Here is a 23,568-nt window from a genome sequence, read left to right as displayed (position 1 = left end):
AAATGTTGATGTCACCTCCAGGGGAGACTGCGACCTGAACGCAGCGCCTTAGACCGCTCGGCCATCCTGACTTGGATATGCAATTGGAACTTAACTCCTTCCATGCTAGTCAGCAGAAATGTTACCATTCCTTGTGATTAAAAACTTGTCACACCACCCCAAAAAAGTCAATAAATAACATTTTTTATATGCGTACTTTTCGTCTGCATTAATTTTTAAACCTCCATTTATTTTGTTTGGATATTAGAAATGTTATATTTCTCACAAATGCAGTGATGCACCACATTTCTTCAGAAACTACTGTTTGGCCACACAGCAGGGCTTTGAAAGGAAGAGCCCTATTTGGGTTTTGCAATGCAGATTTTGCAGGAATACCTTGCAGATGAAATTTGCAGAGTACCAAAACAGCAGAAAACCTCCCAAAGTGACCACATTTTAGAAATTATTTTGCCCAATGAGTTAATCAACACCTGCAATTACTATTGTCAGCCTATAGGTGTTTTCACTCTGAACCATCCAGCATTGCAAGTATGCCAGTTTAGTGCCCAGCTTTTGCTTGCAGAGACAAGCAACCCATACATTTTTAAGTGGGCTCTACTCACTGGAGCAATGTCAAATATGTAGATGCTTTGTCTCACCATTAAAGTAGAAACCTCCTATATTTCAAATTAAAGATGACGGACCTGTGTGGAGCTTGTGTTTTTTGCCTTTTTGACTTTGTCCACAGCATATTTTTTAAGGACATTTGTCTCAGTAATGCCTCAGTGTTTCAAAGTCAAACAAGCTGACTATAATCATTCAGCTAGTGTCTAATAAGTGCTGTCTGTTTCAGCTATCAGGTTACCTTTTAATCCTCTTACAGCTAAGTCAATCTGAAATAAAACAAAATAGAGGAAAAATTACTAAAAAACATTCATGTGTTCAAAAGGAAAAAGTTACCGTTTCTCAAATTTTTAACATTTTGTTTTCTGTAGATAGTTAAGATTTTTAGGCCTTTTGATCATGATCAGTCCATGTGCTTTGTTTAATATCTCCTTAAAATGTAAACGGTGAAGAAAAAGCATTTTGCCGAAACCCGGGACCTTTAGATATTCAGTCTAACGCTCTCCCAACTGAGCTATTTCGGCCATATCTATACATTTTCTGGGGGGTTTGACACTCTGCAAATGTCAAGTGTCACACCTGGAGGGATATATTATAATTTTTCATTTGACTGTTTTTTGAAGCATGATTTCTATTTGAAACGCCTTCCATTTTGCTGTACATATTTAATAACATTCATTAACTATTTGTGAATGAGTAGAAAAAGACAGCAATTTTGCCATTGAATTTTTACATTTTCAGTTTGTCTCCATGCACCAGTATAATTCTGACCCTGTGCTTCTAGAATAGGTCATGGTCGCACATAAAACACAATTTGCATGCATAATGTTACATCAAGTTTTATTTTTTATGAGATGCAAACAATTGGAGCAAAAAAGAGACAAAAATTTAGAGAAAATATTATATTGATTGTTAATGTTAAAAGTGAGACCATTTGTCCCAAAATGTGCTGAAACATGTCAGAATGACATGGGCATTTCACATTTTTTAAACTATGATTAGCTACTTGTTACGTTTTTGTTTATTAAGTATCGTTATGGTCTATTGATGTATGAGGTGAAAACTATGAAAGTAGACTTACCAGCAAATCCGTTTCTAGATATATTTCATGACAGCACCGTAGAAGGTTGATTCCCTACCCTAATAGGGACAGAGAACACAAAGAGGTGAAATAGTCCCTCCTCATTGACTGTCCAAAGGATTTTTCTAGTGCCAAAAGAACAACAGACATATGCACAAAAAATCTGTTTGATGTTCCTAGAGTTCTTTTTTGAGAGGACAAATTCAGATTCACTCCAAAGACTCTCAGGAAATTTTTCAAAACCACATTACTAAGTTTTGTTTGACCTCATCTAATCAATAAATGAAGAAAAAAGTTTCTTGAAATTAAAAGTTGATGTCAGAGGTGGGATTTGAACCACTTGTAAACGGTGAAGAAAAAGCATTTTGCCAAAACCCGGGATTGGACCAGGGACCTTTAGATCTTCAGTCTAACGCTCTCCCAACTGAGCTATTTCGGCCATATCTATACATTTTCTGGGGGGTTTGACACTCTGCAAATGTCAAGTGTCACACCTGGAGGGATATATTATAATTTTTCATTTGACTGTTTTTTGAAGCATGATTTCTATTTGAAACGCCTTCCATTTTGCTGTACATATTTAATAACATTCATTAACTATTTGTGAATGAGTAGAAAAAGACAGCAATTTTGCCATTGAATTTTTACATTTTCAGTTTGTCTCCATGCACCAGTATAATTCTGACCCTGTGCTTCTAGAATAGGTCATGGTCGCACATAAAACACAATTTGCATGCATAATGTTACATCAAGTTTTATTTTTTATGAGATGCAAACAATTGGAGCAAAAAAGAGACAAAAATTTAGAGAAAATATTATATTGATTGTTAATGTTAAAAGTGAGACCATTTGTCCCAAAATGTGCTGAAACATGTCAGAATGACATGGGCATTTCACATTTTTTAAACTATGATTACCTACTTGTTAAATTTTTGTTTATTAAGTATCGTTATGGTCTATTGATGTATGAGGTGAAAACTATGAAAGTAGACTTACCAGCAAATCCGTTTCTAGATATATTTCATGACAGCACTGTAGAAGGTTGATTCCCTACCCTAATAGGGACAGAGAACACAAAGAGGTGAAATAGTCCCTCCTCATTGACTGTCCAAAGGATTTTTCTAGTGCCAAAAGAACAACAGACATATGCACAAAAAATCTGTTTGATGTTCCTAGAGTTCTTTTTTGAGAGGACAAATTCAGATTCACTCCAAAGACTCTCAGGAAATTTTTCAAAACCACATTACTAAGTTTTGTTTGACCTCATCTAATCAATAAATGAAGATAAAGTTTCTTGAAATTAAATGTTGATGTCACCTCCAGGGGAGACTGCGACCTGAACGCAGCGCCTTAGACCGCTCGGCCATCCTGACTTGGATATGCAATTGGAACTTAACTCCTTCCATGCTAGTCAGCAGAAATGTTACCATTCCTTGTGATTAAAAACTTGTCACACCACCCCAAAAAAGTCAATAAATAACATTTTTTATATGCGTACTTTTCGTCTGCATTAATTTTTAAACCTCCATTTATTTTGTTTGGATATTAGAAATGTTATATTTCTCACAAATGCAGTGATGCACCACATTTCTTCAGAAACTACTGTTTGGCCACACAGCAGGGCTTTGAAAGGAAGAGCCCTATTTGGGTTTTGCAATGCAGATTTTGCAGGAATACCTTGCAGATGAAATTTGCAGAGTACCAAAACAGCAGAAAACCTCCCAAAGTGACCACATTTTAGAAATTATTTTGCCCAATGAGTTAATCAACACCTGCAATTACTATTGTCAGCCTATAGGTGTTTTCACTCTGAACCATCCAGCATTGCAAGTATGCCAGTTTAGTGCCCAGCTTTTGCTTGCAGAGACAAGCAACCCATACATTTTTAAGTGGGCTCTACTCACTGGAGCAATGTCAAATATGTAGATGCTTTGTCTCACCATTAAAGTAGAAACCTCCTATATTTCAAATTAAAGATGACGGACCTGTGTGGAGCTTGTGTTTTTTGCCTTTTTGACTTTGTCCACAGCATATTTTTTAAGGACATTTGTCTCAGTAATGCCTCAGTGTTTCAAAGTCAAACAAGCTGACTATAATCATTCAGCTAGTGTCTAATAAGTGCTGTCTGTTTCAGCTATCAGGTTACCTTTTAATCCTCTTACAGCTAAGTCAATCTGAAATAAAACAAAATAGAGGAAAAATTACTAAAAAACATTCATGTGTTCAAAAGGAAAAAGTTACCGTTTCTCAAATTTTTAACATTTTGTTTTCTGTAGATAGTTAAGATTTTTAGGCCTTTTGATCATGATCAGTCCATGTGCTTTGTTTAATATCTCCTTAAAATGTAAACGGTGAAGAAAAAGCATTTTGCCGAAACCCGGGACCTTTAGATATTCAGTCTAACGCTCTCCCAACTGAGCTATTTCGGCCATATCTATACATTTTCTGGGGGGTTTGACACTCTGCAAATGTCAAGTGTCACACCTGGAGGGATATATTATAATTTTTCATTTGACTGTTTTTTGAAGCATGATTTCTATTTGAAACGCCTTCCATTTTGCTGTACATATTTAATAACATTCATTAACTATTTGTGAATGAGTAGAAAAAGACAGCAATTTTGCCATTGAATTTTTACATTTTCAGTTTGTCTCCATGCACCAGTATAATTCTGACCCTGTGCTTCTAGAATAGGTCATGGTCGCACATAAAACACAATTTGCATGCATAATGTTACATCAAGTTTTATTTTTTATGAGATGCAAACAATTGGAGCAAAAAAGAGACAAAAATTTAGAGAAAATATTATATTGATTGTTAATGTTAAAAGTGAGACCATTTGTCCCAAAATGTGCTGAAACATGTCAGAATGACATGGGCATTTCACATTTTTTAAACTATGATTACCTACTTGTTAAGTTTTTGTTTATTAAGTATCGTTATGGTCTATTGATGTATGAGGTGAAAACTATGAAAGTAGACTTACCAGCAAATCCGTTTCTAGATATATTTCATGACAGCACTGTAGAAGGTTGATTCCCTACCCTAATAGGGACAGAGAACACAAAGAGGTGAAATAGTCCCTCCTCATTGACTGTCCAAAGGATTTTTCTAGTGCCAAAAGAACAACAGACATATGCACAAAAAATCTGTTTGATGTTCCTAGAGTTCTTTTTTGAGAGGACAAATTCAGATTCACTCCAAAGACTCTCAGGAAATTTTTCAAAACCAAATTACTAAGTTTTGTTTGACCTCATCTAATCAATAAATGAAGATAAAGTTTCTTGAAATTAAATGTTGATGTCAGAAGTGGGATTTGAGCCCACACCTCAAGGGAAGACTGCGACTTAAAGGCAGCGCCTAAAGGCCCTTTTACATTTAGCGATGCACCAGCGATCCGACCAGCGATCCGACCCGGTCAGGATCGCTGGTGCATCGCTAAATGATCGCTAGTGAGCTTTCATACAGAAAGATCTCACAGCGATGCAGCAGCGACGCAGCGCACAATACTTACCATTCACACACAGCGATCCTGCGTCCTCCCGCCCGCGTCCAGCGTCGCTCGTCGTCACAGCAGGAAGTCTCAGCAGGAAGCGCCCGACGAGAAATGGAGCCGAACATTCTCGCGCGATCAGCGATGGACAGCGGGGGAGCCGGTCGCTGGTAAGTATCACACATAGCGATATCACTAGCAATATCGCTATAACGTCACAAAACCAGTGACGTTTTAGCGATATTGCTAGCGATATCGCTTAGTGTAAAACCCCCTTTAGACCGCTCGGCCATCCTGACTTCGATATGCAAATGGAACTTAACTACTTCCATGGTAGTCAGCAGAAATGTTATCATTTCTTGTGATTAAAAACTTGTCACACCACCCTAAAAAAGTTAATAAACAACATTTTTTATATGCGTACTTTTCGTCTGCATTAATTTTTAAACCTCCATTTATTTTGTTTTGATATTAGAAATGTTAGATTTCTCACAAATGCGGTGATGCACCACATTTCTTCAGAAACTACTGTTTGGCCACACAGCAGGGCTTTGAAAGGAAGAGCCCTATTTGGGTTTTGCAATGCAGATTTTGCAGGAATACCTTGCAGATGAAATTTGCAGAGTACCAAAACAGCAGAAAACCTCCCAAAGTGACCACATTTTAGAAATTATTTTGCACAATGAGTTAATCAACACCTGCAATTACTATTGTCAGCCTATAGGTGTTTTCACTCTGAACCATCCAGCATTGCAAGTATGCCAGTTTAGTGCCCAGCTTTTGCTTGCAGAGACAAGCAACCTATACAGTTTTAAGTGGGCTCTACTCACTGGAGCAATGTCAAATATGTAGATGCTTTGTCTCACCATTAAAGTAGAAACCTCCTATATTTCAAATTAAAGATGACGGTCCTGCGTGGAGCTTGTGTTTTTTGCCTTTTTGACTTTGTCCACAGCATATTTTTTTAAGGACATTTGTCTCAGTAATGCCTCAGTGTTTCAAAGTCAAACAAGCTGACTATAATCATTCAGCTAGTGTCTGATAAGTGCTGTCTGTTTCAGCTATCAGGTTACCTTTTAATCCTCTTACAGCTAAGTCAATCTGAAATAAAACAAAATAGAGGAAAAATTACTAAAAAACATTCATGTGTTCAAAAGGAAAAAGTTACCGTTTCTCAAATTTTTAACATTTTGTTTTCTGTAGATAGTTAAGATTTTTAGGCCTTTTGATCATGATCAGTCCATGTGCTTTGTTTAATATCTCCTTAAAATGTAAATGGTGAAGAAAAAGCATTTTGCCGAAACCCGGGATTGGACCAGGGACCTTTAGATCTTCAGTCTAACGCTCTCCCAACTGAGCTATTTCGGCCATATCTATACATTTTCTGGGGGGTTTGACACTCTGCAAATGTCAAGTGTCACACCTGGAGGGATATATTATAATTTTTCATTTGACTGTTTTTTGAAGCATGATTTCTATTTGAAACGCCTTCCATTTTGCTGTACATATTTAATAACATTCATTAACTATTTGTGAATGAGTAGAAAAAGACAGCAATTTTGCCATTGAATTTTTACATTTTCAGTTTGTCTCCATGCACCAGTATAATTCTGACCCTGTGCTTCTAGAATAGGTCATGGTCGCACATAAAACACAATTTGCATGCATAATGTTACATCAAGTTTTATTTTTTATGAGATGCAAACAATTGGAGCAAAAAAGAGACAAAAATTTAGAGAAAATATTATATTGATTGTTAATGTTAAAAGTGAGACCATTTGTCCCAAAATGTGCTGAAACATGTCAGAATGACATGGGCATTTCACATTTTTTAAACTATGATTAGCTACTTGTTACGTTTTTGTTTATTAAGTATCGTTATGGTCTATTGATGTATGAGGTGAAAACTATGAAAGTAGACTTACCAGCAAATCCGTTTCTAGATATATTTCATGACAGCACTGTAGAAGGTTGATTCCCTACCCTAATAGGGACAGAGAACACAAAGAGGTGAAATAGTCCCTCCTCATTGACTGTCCAAAGGATTTTTCTAGTGCCAAAAGAACAACAGACATATGCACAAAAAATCTGTTTGATGTTCCTAGAGTTCTTTTTTGAGAGGACAAATTCAGATTCACTCCAAAGACTCTCAGGAAATTTTTCAAAACCACATTACTAAGTTTTGTTTGACCTCATCTAATCAATAAATGAAGAAAAAAGTTTCTTGAAATTAAAAGTCGATGTCAGAGGTGGGATTTGAACCACTTGTAAACGGTGAAGAAAAAGCATTTTGCCAAAACCCGGGATTGGACCAGGGACCTTTAGATCTTCAGTCTAACGCTCTCCCAACTGAGCTATTTCGGCCATATCTATACATTTTCTGGGGGGTTTGACACTCTGCAAATGTCAAGTGTCACACCTGGAGGGATATATTATAATTTTTCATTTGACTGTTTTTTGAAGCATGATTTCTATTTGAAACGCCTTCCATTTTGCTGTACATATTTAATAACATTCATTAACTATTTGTGAATGAGTAGAAAAAGACAGCAATTTTGCCATTGAATTTTTACATTTTCAGTTTGTCTCCATGCACCAGTATAATTCTGACCCTGTGCTTCTAGAATAGGTCATGGTCGCACATAAAACACAATTTGCATGCATAATGTTACATCAAGTTTTATTTTTTATGAGATGCAAACAATTGGAGCAAAAAAGAGACAAAAATTTAGAGAAAATATTATATTGATTGTTAATGTTAAAAGTGAGACCATTTGTCCCAAAATGTGCTGAAACATGTCAGAATGACATGGGCATTTCACATTTTTTAAACTATGATTACCTACTTGTTAAATTTTTGTTTATTAAGTATCGTTATGGTCTATTGATGTATGAGGTGAAAACTATGAAAGTAGACTTACCAGCAAATCCGTTTCTAGATATATTTCATGACAGCACTGTAGAAGGTTGATTCCCTACCCTAATAGGGACAGAGAACACAAAGAGGTGAAATAGTCCCTCCTCATTGACTGTCCAAAGGATTTTTCTAGTGCCAAAAGAACAACAGACATATGCACAAAAAATCTGTTTGATGTTCCTAGAGTTCTTTTTTGAGAGGACAAATTCAGATTCACTCCAAAGACTCTCAGGAAATTTTTCAAAACCACATTACTAAGTTTTGTTTGACCTCATCTAATCAATAAATGAAGATAAAGTTTCTTGAAATTAAATGTTGATGTCACCTCCAGGGGAGACTGCGACCTGAACGCAGCGCCTTAGACCGCTCGGCCATCCTGACTTGGATATGCAATTGGAACTTAACTCCTTCCATGCTAGTCAGCAGAAATGTTACCATTCCTTGTGATTAAAAACTTGTCACACCACCCCAAAAAAGTCAATAAATAACATTTTTTATATGCGTACTTTTCGTCTGCATTAATTTTTAAACCTCCATTTATTTTGTTTGGATATTAGAAATGTTATATTTCTCACAAATGCAGTGATGCACCACATTTCTTCAGAAACTACTGTTTGGCCACACAGCAGGGCTTTGAAAGGAAGAGCCCTATTTGGGTTTTGCAATGCAGATTTTGCAGGAATACCTTGCAGATGAAATTTGCAGAGTACCAAAACAGCAGAAAACCTCCCAAAGTGACCACATTTTAGAAATTATTTTGCCCAATGAGTTAATCAACACCTGCAATTACTATTGTCAGCCTATAGGTGTTTTCACTCTGAACCATCCAGCATTGCAAGTATGCCAGTTTAGTGCCCAGCTTTTGCTTGCAGAGACAAGCAACCCATACATTTTTAAGTGGGCTCTACTCACTGGAGCAATGTCAAATATGTAGATGCTTTGTCTCACCATTAAAGTAGAAACCTCCTTTATTTCAAATTAAAGATGACGGACCTGTGTGGAGCTTGTGTTTTTTGCCTTTTTGACTTTGTCCACAGCATATTTTTTAAGGACATTTGTCTCAGTAATGCCTCAGTGTTTCAAAGTCAAACAAGCTGACTATAATCATTCAGCTAGTGTCTAATAAGTGCTGTCTGTTTCAGCTATCAGGTTACCTTTTAATCCTCTTACAGCTAAGTCAATCTGAAATAAAACAAAATAGAGGAAAAATTACTAAAAAACATTCATGTGTTCAAAAGGAAAAAGTTACCGTTTCTCAAATTTTTAACATTTTGTTTTCTGTAGATAGTTAAGATTTTTAGGCCTTTTGATCATGATCAGTCCATGTGCTTTGTTTAATATCTCCTTAAAATGTAAACGGTGAAGAAAAAGCATTTTGCCGAAACCCGGGACCTTTAGATATTCAGTCTAACGCTCTCCCAACTGAGCTATTTCGGCCATATCTATACATTTTCTGGGGGGTTTGACACTCTGCAAATGTCAAGTGTCACACCTGGAGGGATATATTATAATTTTTCATTTGACTGTTTTTTGAAGCATGATTTCTATTTGAAACGCCTTCCATTTTGCTGTACATATTTAATAACATTCATTAACTATTTGTGAATGAGTAGAAAAAGACAGCAATTTTGCCATTGAATTTTTACATTTTCAGTTTGTCTCCATGCACCAGTATAATTCTGACCCTGTGCTTCTAGAATAGGTCATGGTCGCACATAAAACACAATTTGCATGCATAATGTTACATCAAGTTTTATTTTTTATGAGATGCAAACAATTGGAGCAAAAAAGAGACAAAAATTTAGAGAAAATATTATATTGATTGTTAATGTTAAAAGTGAGACCATTTGTCCCAAAATGTGCTGAAACATGTCAGAATGACATGGGCATTTCACATTTTTTAAACTATGATTACCTACTTGTTAAATTTTTGTTTATTAAGTATCGTTATGGTCTATTGATGTATGAGGTGAAAACTATGAAAGTAGACTTACCAGCAAATCCGTTTCTAGATATATTTCATGACAGCAATGTAGAAGGTTGATTCCCTACCCTAATAGGGACAGAGAACACAAAGAGGTGAAATAGTCCCTCCTCATTGACTGTCCAAAGGATTTTTCTAGTGCCAAAAGAACAACAGACATATGCACAAAAAATCTGTTTGATGTTCCTAGAGTTCTTTTTTGAGAGGACAAATTCAGATTCACTCCAAAGACTCTCAGGAAATTTTTCAAAACCACATTACTAAGTTTTGTTTGACCTCATCTAATCAATAAATGAAGATAAAGTTTCTTGAAATTAAATGTTGATGTCAGAAGTGGGATTTGAGCCCACACCTCAAGGGAAGACTGCGACCTGAAGGCAGCACCTTAGACCACTCGGCCATCCTGACTTCGATATGCAAATGGAACTTAACTACTTCCATGGTAGTCAGCAGAAATGTTATCATTTCTTGTGATTAAAAACTTGTCACACCACCCTAAAAAAGTTAATAAACAACATTTTTTATATGCGTACTTTTCGTCTGCATTAATTTTTAAACCTCCATTTATTTTGTTTTGATATTAGAAATGTTAGATTTCTCACAAATGCGGTGATGCACCACATTTCTTCAGAAACTACTGTTTGGCCACACAGCAGGGCTTTGAAAGGAAGAGCCCTATTTGGGTTTTGCAATGCAGATTTTGCAGGAATACCTTGCAGATGAAATTTGCAGAGTACCAAAACAGCAGAAAACCTCCCAAAGTGACCACATTTTAGAAATTATTTTGCACAATGAGTTAATCAACACCTGCAATTACTATTGTCAGCCTATAGGTGTTTTCACTCTGAACCATCCAGCATTGCAAGTATGCCAGTTTAGTGCCCAGCTTTTGCTTGCAGAGACAAGCAACCCATACAGTTTTAAGTGGGCTCTACTCACTGGAGCAATGTCAAATATGTAGATGCTTTGTCTCACCATTAAAGTAGAAACCTCCTATATTTCAAATTAAAGATGACGGTCCTGCGTGGAGCTTGTGTTTTTTGCCTTTTTGACTTTGTCCACAGCATATTTTTTTAAGGACATTTGTCTCAGTAATGCCTCAGTGTTTCAAAGTCAAACAAGCTGACTATAATCATTCAGCTAGTGTCTGATAAGTGCTGTCTGTTTCAGCTATCAGGTTACCTTTTAATCCTCTTACAGCTAAGTCAATCTGAAATAAAACAAAATAGAGGAAAAATTACTAAAAAACATTCATGTGTTCAAAAGGAAAAAGTTACCGTTTCTCAAATTTTTAACATTTTGTTTTCTGTAGATAGTTAAGATTTTTAGGCCTTTTGATCATGATCAGTCCATGTGCTTTGTTTAATATCTCCTTAAAATGTAAACGGTGAAGAAAAAGCATTTTGCCGAAACCCGGGACCTTTAGATCTTCAGTCTAACGCTCTCACAACTGAGCTATTTCGGCCATATCTATACATTTTCTGGTGGGTTTGACACTCTGCAAATGTCAAGTGTCACACGTGGAGGGATATATTATAATTTTTCATTTGACTGTTTTTTGAAGCATGATTTCTATTTGAAACGCCTTCCATTTTGCTGCACATATTTAATAACATTCATTAACTATTTGTGAATGAGTAGAAAAAGACAGCAATTTTGCCATTGAATTTTTACATTTTCAGTTTGTCTCCATGCACCAGTATAATTCTGACCCCGTGCTTCTAGAATAGGTCATGGTCGCACATAAAACACAATTTGCATGCATAATGTTACATCAAGTTTTATTTTTTATGAGATGCAAACAATTGGAGCAAAAAAGAGACAAAAATTTAGAGAAAATATTTTATTGATTGTTAATGTTAAAAGTGAGACGATTTGTCCCAAAATGTGCTGAAACATGTCAGAATGACATGGGCATTTCACATTTTTTAAACTATGATTAGCTACTTGTTACGTTTTTGTTTATTAAGTATCGTTATGGTCTATTGATGTATGAGGTGAAAACTATGAAAGTAGACTTACCAGCAAATCCGTTTCTAGATATATTTCATGACAGCACTGTAGAAGGTTGATTCCCTACCCTAATAGGGACAGAGAACACAAAGAGGTGAAATAGTCCCTCCTCATTGACTGTCCAAAGGATTTTTCTAGTGCCAAAAGAACAACAGACATATGCACAAAAAATCTGTTTGATGTTCCTAGAGTTCTTTTTTGAGAGGACAAATTCAGATTCACTCCAAAGACTCTCAGGAAATTTTTCAAAACCACATTACTAAGTTTTGTTTGACCTCATCTAATCAATAAATGAAGAAAAAAGTTTCTTGAAATTAAAAGTTGATGTCAGAGGTGGGATTTGAACCACTTGTAAACGGTGAAGAAAAAGCATTTTGCCGAAACCCGGGATTGGACCAGGGACCTTTAGATCTTCAGTCTAACGCTCTCCCAACTGAGATATTTCGGCCATATCTATACATTTTCTGGTGGGTTTGACACTCTGCAAATGTCAAGTGTCACACCTGGAGGGATATATTATAATTTTTCATTTGACTGGTTTTTGAAGCATGATTTCTATTTGAAACACCTTCCATTTTGCTGTGCATATTTAATAACATTCATTAACTATTTGTGAATGAGTAGAAAAAGACAGCAATTTTGCCATTGAATTTTTACATTTTCAGTTTGTCTCCATGCACCAGTATAATTCTGACCCTGTGCTTCTAGAATAGGTCATGGTCGCTCATAAAACAAAATTTGCATGCATAATGTTACATCAAGTTTTATTTTTTATGAGATGCAAACAATTGGAGCAAAAAAGAGACAAAAATTTAGAGAAAATATTTTATTGATTTTTAATGTTAAAAGTGAGACCATTTGTCCCAAAATGTGCTGAAACATGTCAGAATGACATGGGCATTTCACATTTTTTAAACTATGATTACCTACTTGTTACGTTTTTGTTTATTAAGTATCGTTATGGTCTATTGATGTATGAGGTGAAAACTATGAAAGTAGACTTACCAGCAAATCCGTTTCTAGATATATTTCATGACAGCACTGTAGAAGGTTGATTCCCTACCCTAATAGGGACAGAGAACACAAAGAGGTGAAATAGTCCTCATTGACTGTCCAAAGGATTTTTCTAGTGCCAAAAGAACAACAGACATATGCACAAAAAATCTGTTTGATGTTCCTAGAGTTCTTTTTTGAGAGGACAAATTCAGATTCACTCCAAAGACTCTCAGGAAATTTTTCAAAACCACATTACTAAGTTTTGTTTGACCTCATCTAATCAATAAATGAAGATAAAGTTTGTTGAAATTAAATATTGATGTCAGAAGTGGGATTTGAACCCACGTCTCCAGGGGAGACTGCGACCTGTACGCAGCGCCTTAGACTGCTCCGCCATCCTGACTTCGACATGCAATTGGAACTTAACTCCTTCCATGCTAGTCAGCAGAAATGTTACCATTCCTTGTGATTAAAAACTTGTCACACCACCCCAAAAAAGTCAACAAATAACATTTTTTATATGCGTACTTTTCGTCTGCATTAATTTTTAAACCTCCATTTATTTTGTTTGGATATTAGAAATGTTAGATTTCTCACAAATGCGGTGATGCACCACATTTCTTAAGAAACTACTGTTTGGCCACACAGAAGGGCTTTGAAAGGAAGAGCCCTATTTGGGTTTTGCAATGCAGATTTTGCAGGAATACCTTGCAGATGAAATTTGCAGAGTACCAAAACAGCAGAAAACCTCCCAAAGTGACCACATTTTAGAAATTATTTTGCACAATGAGTTAATCAACACCTGCAATTACTATTGTCAGCCTATAGGTGTTTTCACTCTGAACCATCCAGCATTGCAAGTATGCCAGTTTAGTGCCCAGCTTTTGCTTGCAGAGACAAGCAACCCATACATTTTTAAGTGGGCTCTACTTGTGACATCGGCGGTTAAGCCCGCCGATGCCCCTTTCGCTGCGGCGGCCGCTGCGGCATCCCCTCACCTGCGCGCTCCCGCTCGGTCACGTGCCCGCCGTCAGTTCCTCTTCTCCTCGGCTCCTCCTTCCCGCCCCCTGGTTCGCGCTCGCCGCCGTCTTTCCTCTCTCTCCCATGATGGGCGGCGCTGAGGGGCGGGCCTGGTCTCCCCTGCGATGGGCGGTGCCGAGGGGCGGGTTTGGGTGACGAGCATCCGGGGGCTGCTGTACTTCAGGCGTCCTCGCAGTTAGGAGGACGCCTGACGATCGTGTAGTTTTCCTGCACTCTCTGGCCTCTACAGTTCTACTGTAGCTTTCCGCGTTCCGCCTGACACTCCCTGTCGCTCTCTGTCTCCTGCGTCCTTCCCTCCCAGCCTGCCTGTGCACTGTCTCCCATCTCCGGTGCCGTCCTCCTCCTTCTGCCCGTCTAGGTCCTCCCACGTACCATTGCCTTCCCTCTCCTTCTGTCCGTGGAGCCGTCCCTCTTGGTTCCGGCTGTCGCGCCTCCGTCCTCTGTGGTCCTGCCCCAAACGATCCCTGTATAGGGGTCGGTCTTCACCTGGCGTGCTCGACCCTGGGGCTCCGGATCCGCGATCCAGAGGGTCCACTCTCTATCTTAGGTACCCCTAGCGTTACAGTATCGTCAGGCCATGGACCCCGCCGGTGCCGCGGCTGCCACTCAAAAGGAACTGCTCTTCCTTAGAGAAAATCAGAACCGTATCATGTCATTCATGAAGTCCATGGACACCCGGCTCTCCGCTCTTCAGACCGCAGACCCAGCACACGCACCCCTATTAGTCAGTCTCCAGCAGGAGCTCGCACAACAGCACGATGCTCAGTCTCACATTTTGGGGTATATGGCCTCCGTGGATGATAGGCTGCTTTCTTTGCAGTCCTCTACGGCCGCTTCCACCCTAGCCCGGGACACCGTCTCTACTCCCCCTCCCCGTCTCGGTAAACCACCCAGGTACTGTGGGGACCCAAAATTGTGTAGGGGATTTTTAAATCAGTGCAGGTTGCACTTTGATCTTTCGCCCCAACAGTATCCTACGGACCGTGCTAAAGTGGCCTTTATAATCTCCCACCTTGAGGGGGAGGCGTTGGCTTGGGTGAATCCATTATGGGAGAGGGATGACCCGGTGGTGACCAACATCCAGTGTTTTTTGGAGACATTTCGCAAGGTTTTCGATGAACCTGGACGCCTTGCTTCCTCCACTGAGGCCCTTTTTAACCTCTGCCAGGGGTCCCTTACGGTAGGGCAATACGCCATCCGTTTTCGGACCTTGTCCTCGGAGCTGGGGTGGAATAATGAAGCCCTGGTTGGTGCGTTTTGGAGAGGACTTTCTGGTAAAATCAAAGACGAGTTGGCAGGGCGTGACCTCCCTACCACCCTGGAGGATCTCATCTCCTTGGCTACTCGTATTGATCTGCGTTTTCAGGAGCGCGCCCGAGAGTCGGCTAGGGAGAAGAGGTCCTTTAGGTTATACCAAGCTCCTATTCCGCGCACCGTTGCCCCTCCTAGTAACACCGCTCCTGAGCCCATGCAAGTTGATCGTATCAAGTTGTCTGAACAACGGCGTAGGGAGAGAATGTCCAAGGGACTCTGTCTCTATTGTGGAGGGGCCAACCACTTCATACGCACTTGTCCTGAGAGACCGGGAAACGCATCCGCCTAGGCCAGGTAGGAGAGGGCCCCCTAGGTGATTCTACCCCCTCTCTACCACTTACTGTTTCAGCTCTGCTTATTTCAGGACGGGGGCGTAGCTCTGTGGAGGCGTATGTGGACTCGGGTGCGGCAGGCAACTTCATCCACCAGGAGGAGGTGGACAGGCTCCAGATTCCCGTGGTCGTCCTAAGTAATCCTCGAGCAATCACCTCCGTTGACGGCAAACCTCTTCCTGGGCTCGTCACCTCGGTAACCACTGAAGTAAACCTGCAAGTTGGCGCCCTCCACTCTGAAAGGATTGCCTTTTATGTCTTGCCTCAGTTGTCCCACGCCATTCTTTTGGGGCTACCTTGGCTCAGGCGGCATGAGCCTGTTATCGATTGGCGCTCCGGAGAGATCCTGCGCTGGGGGCACGCCTGCCATGCAAGCTGTTTACGTAACCTGGTTCGTCCCCAGCCTCAGCGCAAGCCTACAGACCTCCCTGGTCTTCCTGTGCCATATCACGCTTATGCTGATGTTTTCTGCAAAAGAGAGGCGGATTCCCTGCCACCGCACCGGTCTTATGACTGCCCCATCGACCTGATGCCTGGAGCGATTCCTCCCAGAGGTAGAACATACCCTCTCTCTCCAGCCGAGACCACTGCCATGACGGAATACATCCACGAAAACCTCTCCAAGGGGTTTATCCGAAAGTCTTCCTCTCCTGCAGGCGCAGGTTTTTTCTTCGTCCGGAAGAAAGATGGATCACTGCGGCCTTGCATTGATTACCGGGGCCTGAACAAAATCACCATCAAGAATCGTTACCCTCTTCCGCTGATTCCGGAGCTTTTTGACCGGTTGAGAGGAGCCCGGATCTTCACGAAGTTAGACCTGCGGGGAGCCTACAATTTGGTCCGTATCCGTGCTGGGGACGAGTGGAAAACGGCCTTCAATACTCGTGACGGGCATTATGAATATCTAGTCATGCCATTTGGCCTTTGCAATGCCCCCGCTGTGTTCCAAGAATTTATCAATGAGGTATTCCGGGATCTACTCTATTCTTGTGTTGTCATCTACCTGGACGACATCCTCGTTTTCTCCCCCGATCTGCCTTCTCATCGCAGGAGTGTACGCTTGGTCTTGCATCGTCTCCGAGAGAACCAACTCTACGCCAAGATCGAGAAATGCCTTTTTGAGCAGTCGTCACTACCCTTCTTGGGATATGTCGTTTCCGACTCCGGTCTAAGCATGGATCCCGAAAAACTCGATGCGGTTCTCAAGTGGCCTCGTCCTGTGGGGATTAAGGCCATCCAGCGGTTTCTTGGGTTCGCAAACTATTACCGCCAGTTTGTGCCTCACTTTTCCACGGTTACCAAACCCATCACGAACCTGACCCGTAAAGGAACGAAGACCAACAGCTGGTCCCCTGAAGCGGAGGAAGCTTTCCAAACTCTGAAACGTTCTTTTGCCTCAGCACCCATTTTGCATCGGCCTGTGGCCAGCAGACCCTTTGTCCTGGAAGTGGATGCCTCCTCCACTGGAGCTGGGGCGGTCTTGTCCCAGCAGGCTTCGTCCGGACGGCTGGTTCCATGCGGTTTTTTCTCTAAAATCTTTTCACCGGCGGAGTGCAACTACTCCATTGGAGACCGTGAATTACTGGCCATTAAGATGGCCTTAACTGAATGGCGGTATTTACTCGAGGGAGCTGTACATCCCTTTACCATCCTCACAGACCACAAAAACCTGGCCTATCTGCAATCCGCCCAAAGGCTCAATGCCCGACAAGCCAGGTGGGCCTTGTTTTTTTCCCGCTTTGACTTCCAACTTCACTTCCGACCGGGTAATAGGAACATCAAGGCCGATGCCCTTTCCAGGTCGTTGCAGTCTTCAGAGAGGGACGAAATCCCATCCTGTATCATCGAGCCTTCCAGGATGATCACCGTGGCTCCTGTGAATTTTGCTACCCCTCCGCCCGGTAAGACCTTCGTCCCTCCAGGCAAACGTATAGAGGTGTTGTGCTGGGGACATTCCTCCAAAATTGCTGGACACGTGGGGACCAAGAAGACTCTCTTACTGCTTTCCCGGTATTATTGGTGGCCCACGCTTCGCCAGGATGTGATGGACTACGTGGCCTCTTGCACAATCTGTGCCCAGAACAAGGTGGCTAGGACCTTGCCCGCCGGTCTTCTTCATCCGTTGCCAGTTCCTGAAGCCCCCTGGCAACAGATCGCCATGGACTTTGTGACCGATTTGCCCCGCTCGGCCGGATGTACCACCATCTTAGTCGTGGCAGATCGCTTTTCTAAGATGGCCCATTTTATTCCCTTATCGGGACTACCGTCCGCCCCAAAGTTGGCTGAGATCTTCATCCACCAGGTCTTCAGGCTGCATGGTCTTCCTCAGCGGATTCTGTCGGATCGGGGGGTCCAGTTCACCTCCCGCTTCTGGAGGGCACTTTGCCGGCTTATGGGTACATCTCTCGACTTTTCCTCCGCATATCATCCTCAGACCAACGGGCAAGTGGAACGAATTAATCAGGGGTTAACCACCTTCCTACGTCACTTTACCAACGCTCATCAAGACGACTGGGTGGCGCTCTTACCTTGGGCTGAATTCTCACACAATAATCATCCCAGTGAATCTACCACCAGGTCACCTTTTTTTGTGGTAACCGGTCAGAACCCAAATATTCCATTGCCTTTTTCTACCTCTACCGAGGTACCCGCAGCTGATTCTCTTGCTAAAAAATTCTCGCAGATTTGGAGAGAGACCCGGGATGCGCTCAAAAGTGCCAACGACCGAATCAAGAAGCATGCAGACAAGAGACGGAAGGACGTACCCCCGTACCATCCTGGTGACAAGGTCTGGCTTTCAACTCGACATATCCGTCTGAGAGTTCCCTCTTACAAGCTGAGTCCTCGGTACATTGGACCGTTTGAGGTGATTGGACGTATTAATGCCGTGGCTTACAAACTAAGGTTGCCTGCTTCGCTCCGGGTGCCCAACGCCTTCCATGTCTCGCTCCTGAAACCCGTAGTCCTGAACCGGTTCCAACCGGTTTCCATCATTCCTCCTCCTGCCATCTCTGATAACGTCTTCGAGGTCAAGGACATCTTGGCTATGAAAAAAGCCCGGGGTAAGACCCTTTTTCTTATCGATTGGGTGGGTTTTGGTCCCGAGGAGAGGTCCTGGGAGCCCCGGGAGAATATCAACGCCCCTCGCATTCTAAAAAAGTTTTTGGCCAATCTCGCTAAGGGAAGCCGTAAGGGGGGAGGTACTGTGACATCGGTGGTTAAGCCCGCCGATGCCCCTTTCGCTGCGGCGGCCGCTGCGGCATCCCCTCACCTGCGCGCTCCCGCTCGGTCACGTGCCCGCCGTCAGTTCCTCTTCTCCTCGGCTCCTCCTTCCCGCCCCCTGGTTCGCGCTCGCCGCCGTCTTTCCTCTCTCTCCCATGATGGGCGGCGCTGAGGGGCGGGCCTGGTCTCCCCTGCGATGGGCGGCGCCGAGGGGCGGGTTTGGGTGACGAGCATCCGGGGGCTGCTGTACTTCAGGCGTCCTCGCAGTTAGGAGGACGCCTGACGATCGTGTAGTTTTCCTGCACTCTCTGGCCTCTACAGTTCTACTGTAGCTTTCCGCGTTCCGCCTGACACTCCCTGTCGCTCTCTGTCTCCTGCGTCCTTCCCTCCCAGCCTGCCTGTGCACTGTCTCCCATCTCCGGTGCCGTCCTCCTCCTTCTGCCCGTCTAGGTCCTCCCACGTACCATTACCTTCCCTCTCCTTCTGTCCGTGGAGCCGTCCCATTTGGTTCCGGCTGTCGCGCCTCCGTCCTCTGTGGTCCTGCCCCAAACGATCCCTGTATAGGGGTCGGTCTTCACCTGGCGTGCTCGACCCTGGGGCTCCGGATCCGCGATCCAGAGGGTCCACTCTCTATCTTAGGTACCCCTAGCGTTACACTACTCACTGGAGCAATGTCAAATATGTAGATGCTTTGTCTCACCATTAAAGTAGAAACCTCCTATATTTCAAATTAAAGATGACGGACCTGTGTGGAGCTTGTGTTTTTTGCCTTTTTGACTTTGTCCACAGCATATTTTTTAAGGACATTTGTCTCAGTAATGCCTCAGTGTTTCAAAGTCAAACAAGCTGACTATAATCATTCAGCTAGTGTCTGATAAGTGCTGACTGTTTCAGCTATCAGGTTACCTTTTAATCCTCTTACAGCTAAGTCAATCTGAAATAAAACAAAATAGAGGAAAAATTACTAAAAAACATTCATGTGTTCAAAAGGAAAAAGTTACCGTTTCTCAAATTTTTAACATTTTGTTTTCTGTAGATAGTTAAGATTTTTAGGCCTTTTGATCATGATCAGTCCATGTGCTTTGTTTAATATCTCCTTAAAATGTAAACGGTGAAGAAAAAGCATTTTGCAGAAACCCGGGATCTTTAGATCTTCAGTCTAACGCTCTCCCAACTGAGCTATTTCGGCCATATCTATACATTTTCTGGTGGGTTTGACACTCTGCAAATGTCAAGTGTCACACCTGGAGGGATATATTATAATTTTTCATTTGACTGTTTTTTGAAGCATGATTTCTATTTGAAACGCCTTCCATTTTGCTGCACATATTTAATAACATTCATTAACTATTTGTGAATGAGTAGAAAAAGACAGCAATTTTGCCATTGAATTTTTACATTTTCAGTTTGTCTCCATGCACCAGTATAATTCTGACCCCCTGCTTCTAGAATAGGTCATGGTCGCACATAAAACACAATTTGCATGCATAATGTTACATCAAGTTTTATTTTTTATGAGCTGCAAACAATTGGAGCAAAAAAGAGACAAAAATTTAGAGAAAATATTTTATTGATTGTTAATGTTAAAAGTGAGACCATTTGTCCCAAAATGTGCTGAAACATGTCAGAATGACATGGGCATTTCACATTTTTTAAACTATGATTAGCTACTTGTTACGTTTTTGTTTATTAAGTATCGTTATGGTCTATTGATGTATGAGGTGAAAACTATGAAAGTAGACTTACCAGCAAATCCGTTTCTAGATATATTTCATGACAGCACTGTAGAAGGTTGATTCCCTACCCTAATAGGGACAGAGAACACAAAGAGGTGAAATAGTCCCTCCTCATTGACTGTCCAAAGGATTTTTCTAGTGCCAAAAGAACAACAGACATATGCACAAAAAATCTGTTTGATGTTCCTAGAGTTCTTTTTTGAGAGGACAAATTCAGATTCACTCCAAAGACTCTCAGGAAATTTTTCAAAACCACATTACTAAGTTTTGTTTGACCTCATCTAATCAATAAATGAAGAAAAAAGTTTCTTGAAATTAAAAGTTGATGTCAGAGGTGGGATTTGAACCACTTGTAAACGGTGAAGAAAAAGCATTTTGCCGAAACCCGGGATTGGACCAGGGACCTTTAGATCTTCAGTCTAACGCTCTCGCAACTGAGATATTTCGGCCATAACTATACATTTTCTGGGGGGTTTGACACTCTGCAAATGTCAAGTGTCACACCTGGAGGGATATATTATAATTTTTCATTTGACTGTTTTTTGAAGCATGATTTCTATTTGAAACACCTTCCATTTTGCTGTACATATTTAATAACATTCATTAACTATTTGTGAATGAGTAGAAAAAGACAGCAATTTTGCCATTGAATTTTTACATTTTCAGTTTGTCTCCATGCACCAGTATAATTCTGACCCTGTGCTTCTAGAATAGGTCATGGTCGCTCATAAAACAAAATTTGCATGCATAATGTTACATCAAGTTTTATTTTTTATGAGATGCAAACAATTGGAGCAAAAAAGAGACAAAAATTTAGAGAAAATATTTTATTGATTTTTAATGTTAAAAGTGAGACCATTTGTCCCAAAATGTGCTGAAACATGTCAGAATGACATGGGCATTTCACATTTTTTAAACTATGATTACCTACTTGTTACGTTTTTGTTTATTAAGTATCGTTATGGTCTATTGATGTATGAGGTGAAAACTATGAAAGTAGACTTACCAGCAAATCCGTTTCTAGATATATTTCATGACAGCACTGTAGAAGGTTGATTCCCTACCCTAATAGGGACAGAGAACACAAAGAGGTGAAATAGTCCCTCCTCATTGACTGTCCAAAGGATTTTTCTAGTGCCAAAAGAACAACAGACATATGCACAAAAAATCTGTTTGATGTTCCTAGAGTTCTTTTTTGAGAGGACAAATTCAGATTCACTCCAAAGACTCTCAGGAAATTTTTCAAAACCACATTACTAAGTTTTGTTTGACCTCATCTAATCAATAAATGAAGATAAAGTTTCTTGAAATTAAATGTTGATGTCAGAAGTGGGATTTGAGCCCACACCTCAAGGGAAGACTGCGACTTAAAGGCAGCGCCTTAGACCGCTCGGCCATCCTGACTTCAATATGCAAATGGAACTTAACTACTTCCATGGTAGTCAGCAGAAATGTTATCATTTCTTGTGATTAAAAACTTGTCACACCACCCTAAAAAAGTTAATAAACAACATTTTTTATATGCGTACTTTTCGTCTGCATTAATTTTTAAACCTCCATTTATTTTGTTTTGATATTAGAAATGTTAGATTTCTCACAAATGCGGTGATGCACCACATTTCTTCAGAAACTACTGTTTGGCCACACAGCAGGGCTTTGAAAGGAAGAGCCCTATTTGGGTTTTGCAATGCAGATTTTGCAGGAATACCTTGCAGATGAAATTTGCAGAGTACCAAAACAGCAGAAAACCTCCCAAAGTGACCACATTTTAGAAATTATTTTGCACAATGAGTTAATCAACACCTGCAATTACTATTGTCAGCCTATAGGTGTTTTCACTCTGAACCATCCAGCATTGCAAGTATGCCAGTTTAGTGCCCAGCTTTTGCTTGCAGAGACAAGCAACCCATACAGTTTTAAGTGGGCTCTACTCACTGGAGCAATGTCAAATATGTAGATGCTTTGTCTCACCATTAAAGTAGAAACCTCCTATATTTCAAATTAAAGATGACGGTCCTGCGTGGAGCTTGTGTTTTTTGCCTTTTTGACTTTGTCCACAGCATATTTTTTTAAGGACATTTGTCTCAGTAATGCCTCAGTGTTTCAAAGTCAAACAAGCTGACTATAATCATTCAGCTAGTGTCTGATAAGTGCTGTCTGTTTCAGCTATCAGGTTACCTTTTAATTCTCTTACAGCTAAGTCAATCTGAAATAAAACAAAATAGAGGAAAAATTACTAAAAAACATTCATGTGTTCAAAAGGAAAAAGTTACCGTTTCTCAAATTTTTAACATTTTGTTTTCTGTAGATAGTTAAGATTTTTAGGCCTTTTGATCATGATCAGTCCATGTGCTTTGTTTAATATCTCCTTAAAATGTAAACGGTGAAGAAAAAGCATTTTGCCGAAACCCGGGATTGGACCAAGGACCTTTAGATCTTCAGTCTAACGCTCTCCCAACTGAGCTATTTCGGCCATATCTATACATTTTCTGGTGGGTTTGACACTCTGCAAATGTCAAGTGTCACACCTGGAGGGATATATTATAATTTTTCATTTGACTGTTTTTTGAAGCATGATTTCTATTTGAAACGCCTTCCATTTTGCTGCACATATTTAATAACATTCATTAACTATTTGTGAATGAGTAGAAAAAGACAGCAATTTTGCCATTGAATTTTTACATTTTCAGTTTGTCTCCATGCACCAGTATAATTCTGACCCCCTGCTTCTAGAATAGGTCATGGTCGCACATAAAACACAATTTGCATGCATAATGTTACATCAAGTTTTATTTTTTATGAGATGCAAACAATTGGAGCAAAAAAGAGACAAAAA

At 40.7% G+C, this 23,568-nt stretch overlaps 3 non-coding genes across 3 annotated transcripts; all 3 read right to left on the bottom strand.

The window, feature by feature from the left end:
* Positions 1 to 2,050: 2,050 nt before the first annotated feature.
* Positions 2,051 to 2,123, bottom strand: TRNAF-GAA (transfer RNA phenylalanine (anticodon GAA)). The gene has a single exon. It is a non-coding gene; the product is annotated as a tRNA-Phe (tRNA).
* A 4,349-nt stretch (positions 2,124 to 6,472) lies between these two features.
* TRNAF-GAA (transfer RNA phenylalanine (anticodon GAA)) lies at positions 6,473 to 6,545 on the bottom strand. The gene has a single exon. It is a non-coding gene; the product is annotated as a tRNA-Phe (tRNA).
* A 923-nt stretch (positions 6,546 to 7,468) lies between these two features.
* TRNAF-GAA (transfer RNA phenylalanine (anticodon GAA)) lies at positions 7,469 to 7,541 on the bottom strand. The gene has a single exon. It is a non-coding gene; the product is annotated as a tRNA-Phe (tRNA).
* Positions 7,542 to 23,568: the final 16,027 nt, after the last annotated feature.

The sequence above is a fragment of the Dendrobates tinctorius genome, unplaced genomic scaffold (assembly GCF_039654945.1).
Source record: "Dendrobates tinctorius isolate UK_male_01 unplaced genomic scaffold, ASM3965494v1 ptg000350l, whole genome shotgun sequence".
NCBI lineage: Eukaryota > Metazoa > Chordata > Amphibia > Anura > Dendrobatidae > Dendrobates > Dendrobates tinctorius.
This window is presented reverse-complemented; position numbering and strand designations above follow the sequence as displayed.